Raw genomic sequence first — 22,638 nt, forward strand, 5'->3', positions numbered from 1 at the left:
CTTAAGCAAACGCAACACTACATGCAAGACAAAAATTAAATTCCCATACCCAAGAACTTCAATTACGGCAATAGATGGATGATGGTTTTACAGAGTGAGATTGAACGACACTACACAAGAATTTTGAGCGACTGGGACGACCGTTACATTTGAGCACACAAGTTTCTTATAGACTAAAGGCGCATTTTTGTAATCTCATATCGTGATGACGTCAGCAGAAGGTCAATTGACAATCTTTTTTTATAAAATTGGGTCATTTGGCATTATGGGCCGAAATATTAGGTCATCGGCCCAAATTTCCCCATTAACTCTAATAACATGGTCATTAACCCACCCGCGGGATTCTGAAGCCAAAATGGCGACCAATGGAGCCACATCCATGGCCTCCTCCAACCGCCCCATTGGGCAATCTTCGACCGCTTTCTTCACCCCCTTCTCACTTTTCCCCGTCAGAAACATCTCTGTCGCAATAGCCCTCGGCGACACACAGTTCACTGTTATTCCACTTCCTTTCACCTCCTTCGCCAGTATCTTCGCCATCGTCTCCACTGCCGCCTTCGACGCCATATAAACCCCCATACCAGGCTTTATAAACCCAACTGGCGACGACGACATCGGTATAATCTGACCTCCTCCGCCATGTTTCACTCTCTTCGCACCCTCCCGGCACATAGGAACGATACTCTTACATTCACACTAGAAAACCAAGATGAAGATTGTGAAATTGAAATTGATTGATTGATTTTGAATTTTCGCAAACTTGACTAAAAATTCTGTCGAAATCCTCCAAGGGAAGCTCGGCTAGGGTTCACCTGCCAGGATTGCGATTGCGACGGAATTGATGAGGATGTGGACAGGGGAGTTGAAAGCGTGCTCCGCCTTGTCGAAGAGGGCCACAATGGTAGCCAGATTGGAAACGTCGCCTTGGAGAGTGACGGTGGCGCCGGGAAATGAGGAGTTGATTTGGGAAGCGACAAGACCGACTTGTGGTGAATTTGAGACATAATTGATGAGGACTTTGGCATCGTGTGATGCCAAGTGGAGAGTGATGTCTCTGCCAATGCCGCGAGAAGCTCCTGTAACAATGGCGACTCTTTCTTTTAGAGGCAACATGGCTGAAGAAGACGAAGATGAGGTTTCTAAAGCCATTAGCTCTTCTTTGTGTCTTTATAACCAGGAATTGTATGGAAGTGTTAGTGGCAGCCGGCAGCTGTTGAGGAATGTTTTTATTTTGGAAAACATAACTTTTTACTCCCCAACCATAGTGTTCTTTTTAGTCCATAGTCCTAAATTTTTAGTTTATTTTTCCATTCTAGGTTCCATTTGGTCCCTAGATTTCTAGAGATATACTTTTACCTTTGCATAAATAATGCTTGCTTTTAGTCCTTGATTAATTTAAAATAATTATGGTGTCTAAATCAAATTTAATAGTGATTGAGAATTAGTGAATGCTAATTTAATTGTTTTAAATTAGTTATAACCTTTCTACACATATAGCCTAAATAAATAGGTACGATAACACAGTTGTCTAAATCTTCCAAATCTTCCTATTTTGTATAGGCAAATAGGCTATTAGTTTACACAAAAGTCTAACCCGGATGACCTTTTCAACCTTCTGTACCATTCAGTTTTTAAAATATATATATTAATACCAAAAGTGTAAATTGGAAAAATTACGAAACTTTGCTCCTACCCAAAGCGTCGCAACACTACAAAATAGAAGCCAAGCATCACAATGCTCTTGAGAGGAAATGTTACGATAGTTCAAGCAACTACTTAGAGTCGACACACTTTCATTTAGAGAATATTCATACCAAAGATCTTGATTTCCTCTTCATCTTCTTATTTTTCTGTCCAAAAGTAGGTTGTTGTGCTCTTGTTCAATCTGGCCCGCGATAGATTAGGGATGCAAAGATCCATCTCTCTTTAACAAAGGTCAAGTTCGGTTGATTGAAGAAAAGGTATAGTAGTTATTTTTCTCAGTTTTAGGCTAGTTTTGTATTATTCAGTTTCCGCAATTTTGGTTCATACTTCCAGCACTGTTTTATTTCAGTTTATCTATCAATTTACATGGTTTTTCATTTTTCTTTTCTGTTTTATTTAGGTTACAAATCCCCTTTTATGTCCAAGCAAAGTACTTCATTATTCTTTGAAAAATAGTTGAATCATCAAATAAAACCCTAGCTAGAAATAAAGTTACCAAAATGGTAAAGACAAAAGGTATGACCAGTATAACATATCTTGACTGGTTGATTTTTTATGCAAAAAATATTTCATTTACTACAATGATATGACCAATATAACATATCTTGACTGGTTGGTTTTTTAGATCCATATAATGTGAAGCGATGAGTTGGTTATTAGTTTTATAATTATTAGTTCAGATTATAGGAGGTAATTCTTATTGGTCAATAAAAATATATTTTAATGCTATTTCTTTTTTCTTTTTTCTTAGTTTAGCCAATTTCTCATGAAAAGTAAAAAGGGGTAAAGTAACTTTTTGTTTATTGTTTTTTAAAATGGAAGTTTTCTTTTTCTTCTTCCGCATGTAAAAAAGGAATAAATAAATCAATCAAATTTCAAGAAGCTTCATGGGAAGTTTTGCGTCTAGGTGAAAAGAGATCCACTAGAATGTAACTCAGTTTTACAACACTCGCTTCAACTAAGATTACACATTATTAGTTTACACGTAACTGAACGCTAGCGAGCAAGTTAGGCTCCCCCTAACTTGATACTACTTTAGATGAGTCTGCAGATCCAGGCTCCCCTAAATCTGATGCTACCGCAACAACTTCACTCTCCTTTCACCTGTTAGTTGTAAGATTCCCCCAATTAGCGCTTCTCTCATACCAGAATATATAATAACTTGGATAGACCAAGCTTCAAAAGAACAAAGCACCTTTCAATTTGATAAGACATGCGAGTTTTCTTCAATGTATTCAGTAGAGGACACCATACAAAAACACATTCTTCGACTCACCCTAAACCCAAAGACGAACACTTCTAAATACAATTCACAAAAGGTAGGGAATAATACGGAACTGACAAGAGCACAAACAAGGAAAAAGATTATACCAGCAAATCTACAACTAATAAGGAAAGGAACCAACCTTTCAATCCTATTGAAATTGATGTGACCTAATCTTAGATGCCAAAGATGGACATTTTCTTTAGGAGAAATTCTCGGTCTTTTTACAGTTGTTGTTGTTGTTTTGAACATTTTAGTATTGAGAACAGCTTTTATGACTAACGACCTTAATACATATATGTTATTTTCCATTGAACCAAAACCTAACTCCACTCCATTCTTAAAAATAAATACTTTATTCTCATAGAAGGATATGGAATATTTTTGTTCAATTAGACAGGAAACAGAAATTAGGTTCCTCTTGATATAAGGAACAATATATACATCATCTAATAACATATATCGTTTCTTATCCAAAAATAACTTAAGCTTGCCCACGACAAAAGCAAAAATGGCCTCACCAATACCGACTCTAAGAGTCATCTCTCCAGCTTCCAACTGTTTCCAGGAATTAAATCCTTGATGGGAAGAACACACGCGGTCAGTAGCTCCTGAATCAACTATCCAAATAGAATTATCATTCTCTACTAAGCACGTCTCCAAGACAAATAAATCAGATTTATTTACTTTGAAGTTCTTCATTTTCTAGAGAGTAGTGGGATCAACTCCACCTAAGTTATAAACTCCAAGTTTCATCTCAGAGGACAATCCTCGTCGATGAACTTCATCAGAGTTGGCAACGATTGCTTTCTCTATTAGTTCCTTGACATTCAATATAGACTGGAGATTATCTTGGGAACTGACACTACTGGTATCATTGTCATCAATCCCGTTTTGCTTGAATCATGAGAACTTTTGTTCAAACAATTCTCACATATATTCCAGGATCTCATGTGCAATGACCATGTTCTCAAACCTTTTAGTCAACGCATCAGGTATGCTTGCCAAAATGTGAATTCGGGCATTCGAATTTGCCTTTTTCCACACCTCATATGCATTATGAACATTTTGTGGTGTATCAGGGGTTGAGACTTGAGGACAATCCTCGGTTATGAAATTTTCGAGGTCAGTTACCATGAAAAACGTTTTAATGGATTCTTTCCACGTCGTGCAATTGAAATCGGTCAAACTAGAAAGGGCAACTAACGGAAAAATGCTATTTGACATATTTGCTGAAAAATAAACACATTGATCTACATTAGATTTTAGCATAACTCTTAAAAATCCCAATCAGTTTTAGTAAAATCTAAATGAACCTCATTTAACATCTAATTTTGTAATGATGCTTAAGTGATTTAGAACAAAAACCACCAAAGGATACTCAGTTGTCTCTTCACTGAATTGAGACACTCTCAACCAACATTACACCAGAATAACTCTTATTCTTATAACAATCGATCATCATTTATTCGGTCAAGAAATCATTAACTTGCTTAATAAATTTTCGTAAGTGTGACCCTCCATTTTAGATCCTAGAGTTCTACTTTAATGAGCCAACCAAAGGGAAATATCGATTGGGGCAAAAACTAAAGCAATCTTATCCATTTCTAGAGTTTTCCTTAATATTGACTTACTGCACAAACCATCTTAAGGGGGACGCTCCCAAGGCGCCTCGAGGTCGTGCAAAAAGGTCTCACGGTGCAAACCAATGAAAGAGACAGTAGGACATGTTGACACACATCCCTCTCCCACTTACTATAAATACTCTCTTCATGCACCTTAATATTGACTCATGCAAACAACATCCTAAGGAGGATGCTCCCAGGGCGCCTTAAGGCCAAGCATGTGTCTCACGGTGTGAATATTAAGGGAGAAACGTGAGTGGAAAAATGATGTATCATATACATATTTTCCTCCCATTGAGTATTCTAATAACCTAGGGTTTAATTTAGTTAGGAAAAATACGACTAGTTATTTTTACTAAGTGATTGTTTAAGTTTACCCAAAAGTAACATTTACTTTGGAAAGTTAGTCATGAAAGAGGTCTTTAAACTCTTGGATGCAGGTATTATCTATCCTATCCCTGATAGCGAGTGGATCAGTCCTATTCATGTAGTGCCTAAGAAAACGGGTATTAATGTGGTAAAAATTGATGAGGGTAGTTTAATTCCTATTAGGGTCTAGAATGAGTGGAGGATGTGTATAGATTTTAGGAAATTGAATTTTATAACTAGAAAAGACCACTTCCCCATTCCCTTTATCGATTAGATGCTTGAAAGGTTTGCTGGAAAGCCCTTCTTCTGTTTTCTCGATTATTTTTGGGTTTCTATCAGATCTCGATAAATCAAGAAGAACAATAGAAGATGACATTTACATGTCCTTATGGCACCTTCGCCTTCAAAAAAAATGCCATTTACATGTACTTTACTGTATATGGAGACTCATTTGTTGATTGTTTGTCTAATTTGTCTAGGGTGCTAGAAAGATGCATTGAGTCTAACCTTGTTCTGAATTTTGAAAAGTGTCATTTCATGGCCTCGCGTGGCAAGTTTTAGGACATATAGTATCTGAGCATGGCATAGAGGTAGATCATGCTAAAATTGATGTTATTGTTAAGCTCCCTTACCCCACAAATGTGAGGGAGGTTCGTTCATTTCTTGGTCATGCAAGTTTTTATCACAGGTTCATTAAAGATTTCAGTACGATTGCTCAGCCGACGACCTCTCTTCTCCAAAAGGACGTGACCTTTTATTTTAATGACGAATACAGGAAAAGTTTTGATGTGCTAAAGAACACCTTGTCGTGCACTCCGGTTATTCAGGCTCCTCGTTAGGACCTTCCCTTTGAGATCATATGTGATGCGTGTGACCATGTTGTGTGAGCAGTGTTGGGGCAAAAGATCGATAAGAAATATCACGTCATCTACTATGCTTCGAAGACCCTCAATCCAGCTCAGTGCAGCTACACCACGATGGAAAAGGAGTTTTTAGCTGTTATTTTTACTTTAGAAAAATTTCACTCTTATATTTTGGGATCTGAAATTACTATTTTTTTTCTGACCATGCAGCTCTACACTACCTTATGTCAAAGAGGAAGTCCAAGCCTAGATTGTTGAGGTGGGTCTTCTCCTTCAAGAGCTTAACCTGAAACTCCAAGACAAAAAAGGATGCGAGAATGTCGTTGTCGATCACCTGAGAAGGATTGCATCAGAGGGAGGTTGCCTCAGTTCTAATGGAGACTTCTCTTACCACACTTTGATGTAGGCAGATGGTATTTCTATGACTCCCTGGTACATTGACATTGTGAATTACTTGACCACTGGTAAGTTCCTGCCTAGGATGAACAAACATAGGCAAGATAAAATTAAGAGTGAGTCAAAATATTATGTTTGGGAGGATCATATTCTGTGGAAGTTTTGTTCAGATCAAGTAGTTAGGAGATGTGTCCTTAATGATGAGTTCTTTTCTGTTCTTGAATTTTGTTATAAGCATGCATGTAGAGGGCACTTCAGTCCTAAGAGAACCGCCAAGAAAGTCTTACATTCTGGTATATATTGGGACATGTTATTTTGGGATGCATATTTTGTTTGCAAAACTTGTGAACGGTGTCAGAAATCTGGAGGGTTGTCCCGTAGGAATGAGATGCCACAATGTTCTATATATTTTTATGAGATATTTGATGTTTGGGAGATTGAATTTATGGGACCTTTTCCTTCTTCTTCTGGGTATAAATATATTTTATTATAATAGATAGTTTAACAATGTTGATTCTTGTTTATTAAACACTTTAATAAATCTATATCATTCATTGCATGCTTATAACATTATTGTCTAATTCACCTTCTTGTTCAGTTCCAAAGTAGGGGTGTTCCATTTCCTTCAGCTTAAATATTTTAGCCTTAGACAGAACCTTCCTTAGACAAAGGTCCCTTATAGATAATTATGTTATAAATTTAATCTTTTATTTACTCCAATTTAATCCTATTAAAAAAATTAAAAGATTAATCATATTTCTAATCATATATAATATATTAATATAGGTCTAGGTGAAATTAATTCTAAAATATTTAAAAACAATTTTAACCTATGTTTGCATGCAATTTTTTATTGTAGATTTTAATTCTAATTTCATTTAACTTATAACTATATTGAAACAATTAAAACTTAAGCCATGCATCTAATGACATACACATAAATATAACAATTATATTTCTAAGGTAATGACATGCTTTATGCATTTTTATTTTCATTAAATAAACATAATATAACTCTTATATTACGACATTAATGAAAATCATATAATAAACATACATTACTTTAATATAACTCTTATATTAAAATTAATACATGCATACTATACAGACATGTCATCATATATTAAAACTATTATAAACATGATGTATGAACATGCTTTTCATTAATAAAATATAACTTTTATATTAATTAATGAAACTACATAAACATGCATTTAAATATAACTCTTATATTAAAATGTATGAGCATGCTTAACTTAAACATGCAACTATATATTATAACTTTTATATTAAAATGATGCATGATTTTATGTTTATCCTATGGTGGGGTTTATACTATATGACATATAATATGACATAAATAATTAAAATCATACAACATATGTATAATTAAATAAAACAGCAATATTTGATCGAAATTGACATTTTAAACATTAATTAAATTAATATAACACTTATATTAATTTAATTAATGAAAATACAATTGATAATTAATTAATACAAATTAATAATTGAAAAAACTGAAAAAACTGAAAAAACTACAACGAAACCGCTGGAGAGGCTCAAACCCATGATTTGGTGGTATCCTAATGCACGCACTGGCCATCTGAAGCGTTGCAACGCTTTGATGCTAGCATTGCAACGTTGGCTTTTATGTCGTCGTAGCATTGGACCATGCTCGTGCAGGGTTGCAACACTGCGGCTGAAGCGCTTGCAACGCTATAAGCAGAAAGCCTACCCTGCTTCGCTCGTTCATTCGATTTGCTCCATTCTTGCTCCAAAAAAAACACCGATTCGAAGCCAGAACTCCATCATGAACGACACGAACAACTACAGACTCGATTACATGAAATTAAACACCCAAAACACCAGGCAGTTACAACTTTAAACACTTTAAAACGATAAATTCTAGGTCAATTTTGAAACCATCCAATATGCAAAATCCATACATTCATAATGCATCATACACCCACCAAAAAACTGAATTAAAGTTCCAAAAACGAAATTTAGAGATTCGAGATGGCTCTGATACTAATTGAAGGAATTGGAGTTCCCCGCAGCGGAACTAATTGGACACATTAATCTCTAAATTTCATTTTACAGATCACAGAAAATTCAGAGTGACAGAAACCATGGAAAAACATAAACCTAAGCATGCTTTCTACAATGCAAATTAGAGAGGAATGGATTAAGAAATCATTTACTCGTTGAAGATTAATTCTTCGTCTTCCTCTCCAATTTGCGTCATCTTCTCCCAATCCAACGAACACCACAACTGGACACCACTACAGGGTCTTCCCCGTTATTCTTAGGGGCGGGAACCTTGCAAAGTTGTGGGCTTGCACATAAGTTTGGCAGGAGGGAAGGAGAAAAGAATTGAGAGAAAAAAAATATTCTCTGTAAACAACACAGAGAGAAGGAGAAGAACCAGAGTGAGTGGGAGGGAGAGAACTTTCTCTCTCCACATTTGTTAGGTGAAAGAATGAGAGAGTAAGGGATGAGGGAGTTGTAAGTCCCTCCCTTTTATTAAATTTGAAATAATAAAATTCAAATTCTAAATTTGAATTTAATATATATATTAACAACTCTAATATATGTTTAAACTATATGTTATATCACATATTACATATAACCTATAGTTAATATTATATCACATAAAACATAAACTATAGTTTATTGTTCTCTCAAATAACCTAAGGTATTAATATGAATCAAATTCATTTTAATTTTAACCTATAGTTTTTATATGAATCATATTCATATAAATAATAATTGAACCATATGCAAATTATAACACCTCTCAATAAAATATATAAATTTAATATGAATCATAATTTTAACATATAGTTCCTATATAAATCATATTCAAATATTTATTTCTCTCATAAAACTATATAAATTTAATATGAACCATATTCACATCAAATTATAACATATAGTTTTTATATGAATCATATCCATATAATTAACTTTTGAATCATATTCAAATATTTATTTCTCGTAAAATTAAATTTAAATTTAATATGAATTATATTCACATTAAATGTTAACATATAGTTTTTATATGAATTGTATTCATATAATTAATATTTGAATCAAAGTCAAATATTTATTTCTCTCATAAAAATGTATCAGCATACATTATATTACATAATGTATCAATATACACTATTTAACTGTATCTTATACAATTAACTCCCTTTAATTAATTTGAATAATTCAAATAACACCAAAATTAATTTGATTCCCATCAATCCTCATTGAGCTAACGAGGAGACCTTATGGACCTATAGATTGAAGCTCTAATGATACAACATTAATTGATTAAAATCTTTTAATCGAATTAATCAATATTCATTAACTGTCAGTCACTCCACCAAAGATCGACAACAGAACTCTTCGCACTATAGATATATTTTTGTGTCCATTGGATATAACCAATCAACAGTATGTTAACTTTTCACAAATCTCTCGTAAGTACAGTTGGGTCAAATTACCATTTTACCACTGTACTTACATCTAACTCCTTAAGTACCTTTGATGCCTCTAATGAACAATTAGTTACAGTTCAACCAACTATGACCAAACCCTTCTCAGGCCAGGAGAGGGTGAGGCGTCTCATTGTTCAAGACCTAGAATCAGCCCTTAAGGGAATAATATATCTTCTTACCCTAACTATATGGAAAAAGTGAATTTCTTCTTGTGTAGCTATGTTCCTAGCTCCTCAATCAGACGAATCTCCAAAATTGTAGGCTTATTGAGTCGACAAATCTGGTCATTCTCACTGATACAAAATGAAGGATCGCCCTTATAAGCAAGAGTCCATAACTCACTAGGATTAAGATCAATTCATCCGGGTGAAATATAAGTCTCTTCTAGCAACGACGTTATAAAGAGAGACTTAGTATTTCGTGGTCTGGTCTTTATACAAACTTTTTTGTATAAGATGCCCCCACTCACATGTCTCCACAAGAATCATCAGGATCAGATCATTTATAGCACTTACAACAATTGTAACAATTATAAAGCGGACTGTATCAGTAGTGTTACCAAGATAAGGTACCCAACCTTATCCATATACTACAGACCATTTAGGTTATCACTTAAACATGATCCATCTATATGTTTCCACATGCATGTTTAAATTACATCAGATAACCTTGGATCTTAGGTTAATGGATTACTGCATAAGTAGTATAAAATTAATTAACCAATGATTCAACTAACATAAAACTACAGACTTTAGGGATACACCCCAACAATCTCCCACTTGCACTAAAGCTGGAGAAATATGAGCCCGTGAGAGTGAGACATGTATCGTAGGGCATACACTATACCCCACATGCTCTTCCACTTACCCTAGCACACTAGAGACATGTCTCATAGTTCTAAACAGTCTAGGAGATCCTCTCACACTTTAGCCTAGAGAATCCTTTTATATAATACAAACAGTTATGTCAAAAACTATGTTCACGAACGAGATGTAATCACATTCCATGTTATTCCGTACGTGCTTACATATGATCTCCAACTTAATCCTTGAATCACGTTATCGCATAAAGTGAATATATTAAGTTATATTTTAAAATAGTTTTCAAATATCTCAAGACATCTTGAATATAGGCAAATTATTGCTTCACAAGCAAAATACTGCCTCTCAATTCAATAGACACCATCTAGGATTAAACATGGATTTCCCAAAATCCAATATGAAACAATGTAACTCGTAAAAAAAATAAATCTTAAACTATATACACTGAAGTTTCATTATTCCTAAGTTAATTTTCAACACTCAATGGTCATATCATCGAATTTCCCAATTAAACAAACCAATTGTATATTAAATGTTAACGAAGTCTCATGTAAAATTGATATCCCCTCAACATTTGAGGTGTCTTAGGAACTATTATCCTTAGATATATCAACGTCATTGTAGATTGGTACATTACCATTCCATCTTTAACATTCGCATCGAACATTAAACAACTTTTTTGTAAATGTAAGATGCATGAGACAAATTAAACAACATGTCCAAAACATTTGTATGTGGATTTTTAATATACAAAATCACTTCAAATCAAATATTTGAAATTGGTTAAACAGTCAAAACTTGTATATTAATTTTTACTTCATTCATCAATATCAATATAGAACAGATTAAATCCACGTTTCATTCCATGTCTGTACAAGAATATCGTCATTGCTTAAAGTCATTGATTGTGATACTATATCAAAAAAATTCTTGAAATTGTATAGACGCTTTGAACTCCTTTTCATAAAAGAAGATATTCATTTTTACACATCTCATATGCAATAACGAATGCACTAAGACTCCGCTGTAAAACTAAGTAGAAAATTGACTCATAGTCTATTTTCACCTAACAATTCTAGCATGGGTTTTCACCTAACGCCAAAAGTCTTATTTTGAAGACCTATATCTTCAAATACTACACTTTCAAGCTTTCTTTTTGTAGACCCCTGCATATTCTATGAGGTAGCCCCATCAATGAAAGTCTACAAAAAGCTTATTGAGATTAAGTACAATACTTCATCTCATAATTATGACTTTAATAACTTTTGTCAACTTCTCAATACTTGTCATCTAGTATGACAATTTTGACTTCCAATAAGTCATAGCGTAGGTTGAGTCACCGATGGCTCTTCCACTACTAAAAGATTCAAAAGTGCTCTCCCACTACTGAAAGATTCATAGTTGTCATTTTGTCATCTTATATGACAATAAAGACTTTAGATAAGCCTAGTTGTAAAGATCGAGTTATCTCATAACTCTCCCACTACCATGAAAACTTATCTATTTGACAGTCAGAAATTGATGTTCAAATGAAACAAATGGTCAATAACACTTGTTAGCTATTTCGTGGCGTTACTTGAAATAAATTCACCAACATAGTCTACACCCTTCAACTTTTCGAATAAATCAGTATTTATCACACAAACACATCATTTTACTTTGGAAAGTCCAAAGGAATACTTAGGTTTCTTTTGAACATTACTTTCAGTAAGGATTTCTTTTGACACAAGTGTCTCAACTTACCCAAAATCTGAAATGTCATAAACAAGTTTTATAACACTTCCATAATAGAACAATGTTTCGCAAACATGTTGGCCGAAATAATGTTCAAAACAATGCAATCTATGTCCGATTACCTTAATGAAATCAGACATCAATGTAATTTAAAAACATTAAGACTTAGTTCAATAGAGAACTTAAAATATACTAAGTTGAATAAGGCCATATTTCTCCTACAGCAAAATGTCACACAAATTATACTAAATGCATCTCATCTTTGTCAATTAAGCTTAGTATTTTAAATATCCTATATTAATTATGATTAGATCATAATATCACAATATGTTTGCCTAAGTGATTTAAACTTTAGTCTAATTTCTTTTGAACATTTCAAAGAAAATAGGACATGAGTTGAATTGGAACAGGATACATTTATTCATAAATACTCATCAATCATATTAATGAATTATCTATAAAATCAGACTTATGGTTTCTAACATAGGACCATTTGGGTAAAAAAAAAAGAAAATCGAACGTTGACTAGATAACCTTATCTAATAAGGTTTAATGACATACTTGCATGAGACGACAAGCTTTTGACAAGTAATAATAATTTAACTCTAACTCTTAGAGAATTACCCATAACTGTCATTTCTAAAAACCAAAGTTATGTATCCTTCAGGAGAATAAAATTTTTAATAGCTTATAAATGGTCCTCGAGTCTATGACATGAAGCAATATGTTGGCCTTCAGGTTGCCAATGATGACTTCTAAGCATATCATGCCTATCGCTCTTGGCTATCTTAGTTGAAGCCTTGAATCACTAACTTGTTATTTGATAGTTCTTTCATCAGGATACCTAATAGCTTCATGGTTGATCCTTATCAATGAGAATAAGACCAACCCTCTATTCCTGAACATAATCTGAGACGTACAAAGGCCTATTATGAAGTTTTGATCCCAACAACAGATCTTCATCTGAAAAGCCTATGGATGTACAACAAAAGATACATGGGCACATCATAGAGGTCAGAGCACTAGATGCATTTGAGCCTAATAACGCATCAATGAGAGTCTTCTTAGTTGCCTTGGGGAGTAACAACAAGTCATTTATGTTGAACGATGGTTGATTCTTCCATCGCCTTCAATGAACTTAAAGGAGTATCCTCTCTTTCTACTATGCTGGCAACATGATACACAACAACTTCTGGTGCTTTCGTCGAACAGTAGTTGTAGAAGCATTTTGGAAAGAACTCTGCTAATGTCACCTATCGCCTAGGTGGAGGAAAATCCTCGTCTTCCTCCTCAACAAACTTTGGTTTGAACACCTCCTTTTTCCCTATCTTTTTTTGAGTCTTACTCTTTTTAAGGTGAACTTAGTTTTCTTTTTTTTTTTTTTTTTTTTTGGTAAGTCACAATGATCCATTCTTTGCCAACATCTCCAATAGAATCTTCTTTATTTCGAGAGTTTGTCATTTGAATCGCTTTGTTGAAACCAAAAAACTATAGGTTCAAGGGTTCCAAAATGGACCAAGCTTTCTTTTTCATTATAAAACACATTTGATGTTAGAGCACTTGAAGTCATCGCCATTGCAACATGATTTGTTTAAGCTACTTCATCCAGATCCAGCTCAATCTTCCTCTCACGAGCCAACCTTATAATCAATTCCTTCAGAACGAAATATTTTTCGACTAGTTGGCTAACGACCCTTTGATACTTGTAGAAGTTAGGATCATCCACTTTTTATGCTTGTTCTAGTTGTTTGCATTTCAGCAGCTGAATAAGTTGCTTCTTCAGCAGTTTTTCAAACATATCTACAATATTAGAATAAAAAAGCAGATCAAACCTTCTTCTACCTTTCTTTTAGAGTTAGGTGACGCCTTTCACCTTCATTGTTCCTCTTCTCAATTTTGTTCTCTTTTCCTTTGGAAGAAAATTTTAGCGGGGTCGTATTAACTACCTTTCATTCCTTTGTGGGACTTTTTGCGATCTTTTTGGTGCTTTTTAATTCCTTCTTATCCTTCTTTACTTTAGGGACCAAGAAATTTTTAGTTCCTCTATTGGCGATGCTCAGCTTCATATCGTGGGTGTGTATCGCCAACTCTTTAAATGTTTGAGGCTTTATCCTCTATAGAATGTAGAAGAGTCCCCAGTGCATACCTTGGGTGTATATCTCCACTGTAGACAATTCAGTGAGTCGGTCTTTACAGTCGAGACTTAGAGCTCTTCATCGGTTGATATAGTCAATGATTGACTCTTCCTTTTACTGCTTGGTGTTTGTTAGCCCTATCATACTAACAGTACGCTTGGTGCTATAAAAGCAGTTCAAGAACTCTCTTTCAAGTTTTTCCCAACTATCAATCATCTCGGGCTCTAAATCAGTATATAAGTCAGAAGCGTTTCCTTTTAGGGAGACAAATTGCTTGACTAGCAGATCTGCTCTGGTTCTCGAGTTCTCGCATGTTTCAATAAAGTGGGCAATGTGTTACTTTGGGTTGCCATTTCCATCAAATTGCTAGAATTTTGGGGGTTGGTACCCAGCAGGCATCCGCAAGTTGCCAATTCTCTTATTGTACGGCTTGGAGTACCTAAAAGAAGTTTGAGATGAACCTCTATACTAAGCTCTATGGAGCTTGTGATCATATCCTGCAGTTGCTGGACTGGCAAGGAGGCAACAGAAGTTGATTGTTGTGGTTGGTTCTCCCACAACACAATTTTCTTTTTGTCGTCGACTTTGACTACAGGATTTTGACTTGACCCAGAAATTTCTTAATACTACATTTGATCTCTTAAAGCAGCAATCTCATGATCCCGCTCCTCAAAAACTTTCATGAGGAGGCTGATCTTTTTCTCCATCTCTGTCATGGCTGCTTCGGCTGTTACATCTACCATCATGATAGACATCACTTTAGGGAATGAATCTTTCCTAGATCGATCAAAAGTAGGAGCAAAGTTTTCAGACAAGGAATGTTCCTTGATGACGATTCCACCTTTTGGAGATCCCATCAACTATTCCCAAATTCTCTTCGCAATGACAAAACCTTGTTCTTACTCCTACATGATTCCCTTTGAGCAATTGCGGGTGACAGGTCCCGTGTAGGTATCACTTGCAGCAATAGTTCCGAGCGCAGCTTTGTTTGGTACCATTGGTTTGTTTGAATGTTGAGAGAGAGATGAGAGGTAAATAGGCCCCACTGGACGTGTCAATTTGTCCGCACAAGGTTTTCGAAGAAACTTGTTTCGTGAAGTTAAACTTGTGTTGATGTAGATTTGATTCGGATATGGTTCAATCTCTAGTACTCGATCCTCTAATTCTCTCTCGGTTGAATACATACACTTGACTTGAGGAAGCGAAGTGCATGTTGTTCTTAAAGCCAAAGTCTTTGAAGAAACTTTGTATCTTTAGGAGACTGGAGACTTGTGTCTTCAATATGTGTAACTTCAAGAGTCTGAGAGTCTGAGAGTCTTCTGATTGTTTGAAGAATTCTCTCTGGCCTCTCTGAAGTGTAGAATTTTCTATCCCTTACAAATGAAGAGAACTCCTCTATTTTATAGGGTTCTTTGGTGGACTTTGTGGGATTAACTTGATTGGTCTATGAACCTAACCCTTAGGCCCAATTAATTGGATTTGAGCCTAGTTTGGTATTTGAGCCAAATTAAGTGTATTTTTAGACTTAATTGGACTTTAGTCCAAATTATAACATCAAATTAGACCAAGTTAATCTTATTCAATCCAATGGTCATGATGAAAACAAGTGGCATCATCAAAATTTACCAATTTATGTCTTCAATTTCAATTTGGGACACATGTCAACTTTTAATTGGTCTCAAATTTAATGATTTGTAATTTCGTCATTAATTTAGGAAATGATATGGCAATTTGTGATTGGTCCAAAATTTCTCATTCAACAATATCAATTTAATCATTGAACCACCTCCACCATTACTAGTAGACTCCATCATAATGATTAAATTAAAACCCCCTCTGATACTATAGGATAGGACCTAAATAATATATCAACAACCCACTAAGATCACCTCCAAGACAATCAACCAAACAATAGCACTCTAATACACCATAAATTAATCAACAAATTATCACCAAGCAATTAACCAATAATGGACAGCAATAAACCATAATATTTTGGAAAACTAAAAATAAATAACAAACACGAATTATATGTGGAAAACACCTTCGATGTGAAGAGTAAAACCATCGAACTTGTAAGGAGTCCACCCTTTTCAACTTCTCTTATTATGATAAAATTGAGTGAAAAGTAACCCAAATAAGTCATACAAAGATTAACTACCCACCAATACTTTCATACGGAAGAGATCAACACTTAAGAGATTAAAAAAACGAAAAACACCCAGTTTTACAAATACTGTTTAGCAGCGATTACGGACAAACCAGAGCTTCAAACGATAATCAATCATTCAAAATGAGATCCTATGTGTCCCTAATAGACTGGCCAAAATTCAGCACAATCCAACAGTTAAAATTCTGGCAATTGACAACTATGTGGAAATTGTCCCTGAAAAACTGAATTGTCTTTATTCTCCCTCTATTTCTCTTTATTTTCTGTATTTTTTTCACTATCTTTCTCTTTAGATCATACCTATATCACATAAAAGAAAACCTAAGGTTTTGAAGATGGGTCAATCCAAAAAATTAGCCTCAACTGGGGTAAACATACCTCCCCAACATTTTGGACTCACACAACACAAGTTTAAAAGAAAATAAATTACTGCATGTGCAATAAGTGGGCTGGACACCCACAACAAAAACTCTTCCTCTTAATTTAAAGTTCTAGCTTTTAAAAAGAGAGGGAAGCAAAGAGAAACTGATAAAGTTTTACAAATCGAAAAAGGGAAGAAGTCAAGAAGGGGAGTAAGAGACTATTGAAGAAGTGAGAAAAAAAATGAGAAGTGAGAAAGTGCTAGGTAATAAATTAAAGTAAATGAGAGAGAGAAAATGGAGGAGGGAGGTGATGGTGTATAGATAAAGTTATAAACACTTTCTGTCTATATACTAACAATAAAAGCAATATTTAACTTTTCTTAAAGGATAAGAGTATTTATACAATTTTTGAAAGCATAGAGATGTGGTATTAGTTCTTCCGTCCATAAACTAACAAGTAACAATATATGTATTTTTAACTTTTAAAAAATTAATGATATTAATGAAACTATGTTCATTGGTATTTTTTACCATTTAAAATTATTAATGAAATTTTTAAAAGTAAAGTATATTCTAAAATTTAGCAAAACTATCCTTCTGAAATCTCAATAAATAGTCAAAGACATTCATTGAATTAATTTGCCTCATGAATTTGAGAACAAATAAAATAGAAATTGTGTATCATGTCATTTGATATTGGTATGTAGTGACGTTGTTTTTAAATATAAAAAAATGAATTAATTTATTTTTATATATAATAAAATATTACTTATTGATCGACAATAACATTTTGTTATATTTAAAAGATAAATCTTACCGTTTTATCCTGGGAAACAATTAGTTAATAGGTTGAATGTTATTAAAATTCAGTTTACTGTGAAAAGAGGGAACACTAATACGTGTAACCCCTAACACGGGTGGCAGTTGGGTAATTTTAGATTATAAAATGCTATCCAATCAATATAAACTCGTAACTAAATAAGAATAAAATGACATTTATAAACCCAAGCGAATATCCAAAGGCTCGAAAAACTCCAAATCTAGAACAAACAATAAAAAATGTGAAAGTTATTTTTGTAGTTTTTCAATCTTTTCTGAATTTTTAAAACATATATTTTAGTCTCTAAATTTTGTTAGCATAGTTTTATTTATTTTTCAAGTTTTCAAAATATTTTTTTTTACTCTCGAATCTTTTTAAATATTTTTTTATTATTATTTTAAATTTTAAAAATAATTTTTAAAAATCTACCACTTCTTCTTAAAATCATTTTAAAGCATACTTAATTCAAAATTTCATATAATTATATAAAATGAAAATAAAAAATCGTTTAGGTACTTTCTAAACCTATTTTTAAAAATTTAAAAACTAAAAAGGTACATTTTGAAAACTTAGGAATCAAATACACCTATTTTAAAAAACTTAAGAGACTAAAAATATATGTTTTGAAAACTTAGAGACTAAATGCATTTAATCTTCCAAACTTAGGGACTAAAAATGTAATTTTAATAACAAAACAAAAAACAGGTTGAATGATAAGTTGGTCCATATTTCCTTATTTAGTCCGTGGGCTTTTTTTATAATATGTTCTTTAGCTATTTAATCTTGAATTTTAAGCCTAATAAAACTAATCAAATTAATCAGTTTAATCCCCTAATGGTATTTTATTTTAGATCAATAAATGTAGGATGGAAAATCAAACATTGGCCACAAGTATCCCATACATTAGGTTATGTTATACTTTCAAGTTTATTTAAATCATATACTTTCAATTGTTCAGTTTTAGTCTTATATTTTTAATAAATCTTAAATTTAGTCACGCTAGTTTATTACTTTTAAAAGAAAACATATTATTTGTTACCTATCAACATTTTTCCTCTCATTTAGGAGTTGTTGGGGTGCAGAATTGATATAGGATGTCTGAAGTTCATATATCTAGGGAATTCATATGTTGTGGAATTGATATATCTCTGTTTGGGGTGCATGGTTGTTTTGTCTGAGTTCATATGTCTATGTTTGGGATGTAGATATAGGATATCATGAGTATCTAGGGTAGTTTTTCTAATTCTAAAAGAATCTATTTAAATGATCTACTTGTTTGTTTTGGAGTTTTTTTATACCATAATTCTACAAATGGTTTGTTTGAACAAAATTTTGATTGAATTTTTATTGAGTATACATATTTTTTATGATCATGAATTATGGTCTAGGTTTTAGTTTTGGATCTTTCTTTCCAAAATTCCTTTTAAACAAAGGCAATTATTTTACAAGTTTGATTTCTATTAGTGTTTTTGAAAATTTAGATAAATATTTGGAATCATTTGATAAAGAAAAAAATTCTTTTAAACCAAAGCAATTATTTTACAAGTTAAAAATCTATTAATTGACTTGGGAAGTTTAGACAACTATTTGGAATTATTTAATATAGAATAAAATCCTTTTAAACAAAAGCAATTACACTTGTTGCACAAAAAGTAGATACTAGCTTATACAGGGGCCATATTTCCCAGCCCATTCATAAGGTGCACAAAAATTATATATATACTATGGATTGACAAAAGACCAAGTTACATAAATAGTATATATATATATATATATTTCAAGACATCCACAACATAGCTTCAAATCAGTCAGTCTTGCGCAACAAACGCATGCAATATTTATGTCTCCACTCGGGGGGAATGGCTAAAAAACAGTATTTTTCTGAATATCAATCACCATGATATCCATAAGGGCCAATCGATCATCTTCCTCCAAACCCTCAACCTGGAATATCTGTTGGACAACATCCTTTCGTATCCCAACCTCCAGCTCATATTTCTCTTTTTTCCAAGATACAAGCTTTTCCATTTGAGTTTCTTGGACATTCAACGACAATTGGACTATGTTGAGAAACTTAGATTGGAATGTACTCCTCTTTCTTTTGCTTCCTCTTGAGGTGGTGTTGGTTGGTCCGACACGCCTACTGGTAGGTGTATCTGAGAAAAGCTCGTCCATGCCATCAACAGTCGGTATATTCACAAATGCTTGGTCCTCTAGTTCCTCATTATCCTCTGATTCCAATTTGGAAGCATTCATATTTTCTGTCATTTTCAATGCCTAGTCGATAGGAGTCTGGCAATTTTCACCAATAGCTCTATTCTTCCCAAGAATAAGGGAAAGTTTGTCAAAATGAGAGGATGGTTTGTGCTTCATATCCTTCGCGTTAGGATGTGACTGCAAATGAATATATATTATGTTAGAAAAAGTATACTAATTGTGATCATACACCATAATGTATTAGCTTACCCGAACCCATAAATCAAACTCCTCATTCCAACCGAAGTCACTGCATGCATTACTCAACATCTCATTAATTTCTACGTACTGTCGTTTTATGAACCTCACCTTGCACTCTATAGTCCATGCTCAAATGCCACAATTAGGGACTTTCTCCTACATCATACGTACAAGTAGTTGCAAATAGCCAGGCTTAAAAGTTCCATTATCAACTCGCCATCCATTCTCGACCAAATGCATTAACGGTTCAACCAACTTTGCGTCTTCAACCTTGGACCAAGTGCATTTTTTTATCTTATCACGACCGGCCATTAAGCTACATGCATTTGTATATCTAATTGAATAAAAAAGGAAATACATAGAGAAATACATTTAATAGTGTGAATTACGTCAGACATATTTCATAAAAAAAACAAAAAAATTTGTTCGACCTTACAAGAATATGAAATAAAGTCAATTAAAGTTAAATTCATAAGAAGGCGGTTTCAATGATAAAGTATTTCTTCATGATGTTTGTTCTCATCCATCAAACTTTCTACTCGCCAAATCATCCCTAAAGTTGGTCCATTCATCAGATGTTTCAATAAATTGTATATTATCCTCATCTAATCCACTAGGTACAAAGTTTCCATCCTCTGATGCTTCCAACATTGCAGTTGGCCCCATCTCCCTGGTGATCAGGTTGTGAAGCAAGCAACATGTTGTTATTTGTTTGACATTGGACCTTCACTAGGTAGAATGACTTTCCACAAAGAATTGCCCACCGACCTTTGAGTACGCCAAAACACTCTCTCTATGAAATTCTTAGCGGATGAATGTTTCATGTTGAAAAATTCCCTTGGATTAGTCGGTGCATTTCCAGCACCATACCATTCTGAAAGGTGATATCGTTCTCTCCTATACGGTGCTAAGAAACCCTCAGCATTGGGATATCCAGCATCGCATAAGTAGTAATAACTTATACAGGATATATAAATAGTTAGTTGACAAGTTATTTGAGCTTGCACACAAAAAATGTTGTCCGGAAAGTTCTATATACCCTTTGGGATCTTCAATCCAGTAGGTCAAAAAATTGCATCCCTAAGCACCCTAGAATCGGTTACGGGCCCTTTCCACCCTAGCATAATGAATATGAACTCTCCATTTGAAGAACATACACCAAGCACGTTTATGGCTATTTCACCCTTCCTGGTACGATATCGTGGTCGATCGGTTACATTAACATTGACCTTGATGTATGTTCCATCCAAAGTACTTGGACAATTCTGTTTGAGTTCTTACGTCATAAATAAGCTAAAGTTTGTGGTTTCTTAAAAGAAATTTCTTTAGTACTTGACCATATTGATAAAACGGATCTAATACTCGATTTTTTTAACAGTATCTCGTGAAGTTGTAGCACTGCAACAAGGAAAAAATTGAAATGTTGTGAAACAGTTTCACCAGACCGTGCAAATTATCTTTGAAATACTCGATTCTTAACGTTGTGGGCCAATATGTGGAGGAAAATTGCCACCATCTCTTCAACATGAACACACTGAGTAAGCGTCAGTCGATTGATCATCCTAAGCATGTTACAAAGGATGGCAAACGTCTGTCTATCCATTCATGTGCTCTCACGACAACATAAGTCATTCTCATAAATAAGTCGGAAGAAGTTCAGTTACTTAATCTGATTTCTAATAAGCGATGATTGGTTCTCTATTCTACGATGATCATTTAGGAAAAGGGATACAACTACCAATAGTTTTCTCTGAGTGGTGGTAATGATTTGTATAATGGTAAATAGTTCTTCGTTTTCCATATTCAAAGATAGGTAATATGTTGAAATTGTTCTTGAAACCGTGAGAGCTAATATTGATTAAAACTCTAAAGGTACATCAAGAGCTAATACTAATTCCTATATACATAACGACCACTCCAACAATAAACCTAAGTATTGATGGTTTTGTATTATTTTATTGTCCTACACATTCCTAACATGTTGGAATGATCCAAAATGCAAATGCTTGTTCCCAATAAGTATGAGTTCAAAGGTTCATATGGGCCCTCCCCATCTAATCTCCCTATAACCATTTCTAGGTGGAATCTTATAATAATTGAAAATATCATTTCTAGATAAATGCTTATAATAAGGAAAATTCTTATTTATAAAAGTTTAATAACCTATTATGTTATTTAACTAATTTAATCAAAACTAAGTTTGAACAACTCAATTGAAGATTTTTTTTGAAAGTACAAAAATTAAAATTGGACGGTTTTTGAAGTATATGGATCAAAAGTCTACTTTAACCCCAAAAATAATACTATTAGGTAGAAAAGTTGATGGTAGCATGCCAATTATGTACTTGAAAGTGGCTAGTGAATGAAAATATCATAACTTCTTTAAAAAAAATCCTTTTACTTATTATTATAAAAATGTCCTGCAAT

The 22,638-nt window shown here is 33.7% G+C and overlaps 1 pseudogene; it reads right to left on the bottom strand.

Annotated features, from left to right (window-relative positions):
• Positions 1-240: 240 nt before the first annotated feature.
• On the bottom strand, positions 241-1,250 carry LOC120090705 (annotated as a pseudogene).
• Positions 1,251-22,638: the final 21,388 nt, after the last annotated feature.

This window comes from Benincasa hispida, chromosome 11 (assembly GCF_009727055.1).
Source record: "Benincasa hispida cultivar B227 chromosome 11, ASM972705v1, whole genome shotgun sequence".
Lineage (NCBI taxonomy): Eukaryota > Viridiplantae > Streptophyta > Magnoliopsida > Cucurbitales > Cucurbitaceae > Benincasa > Benincasa hispida.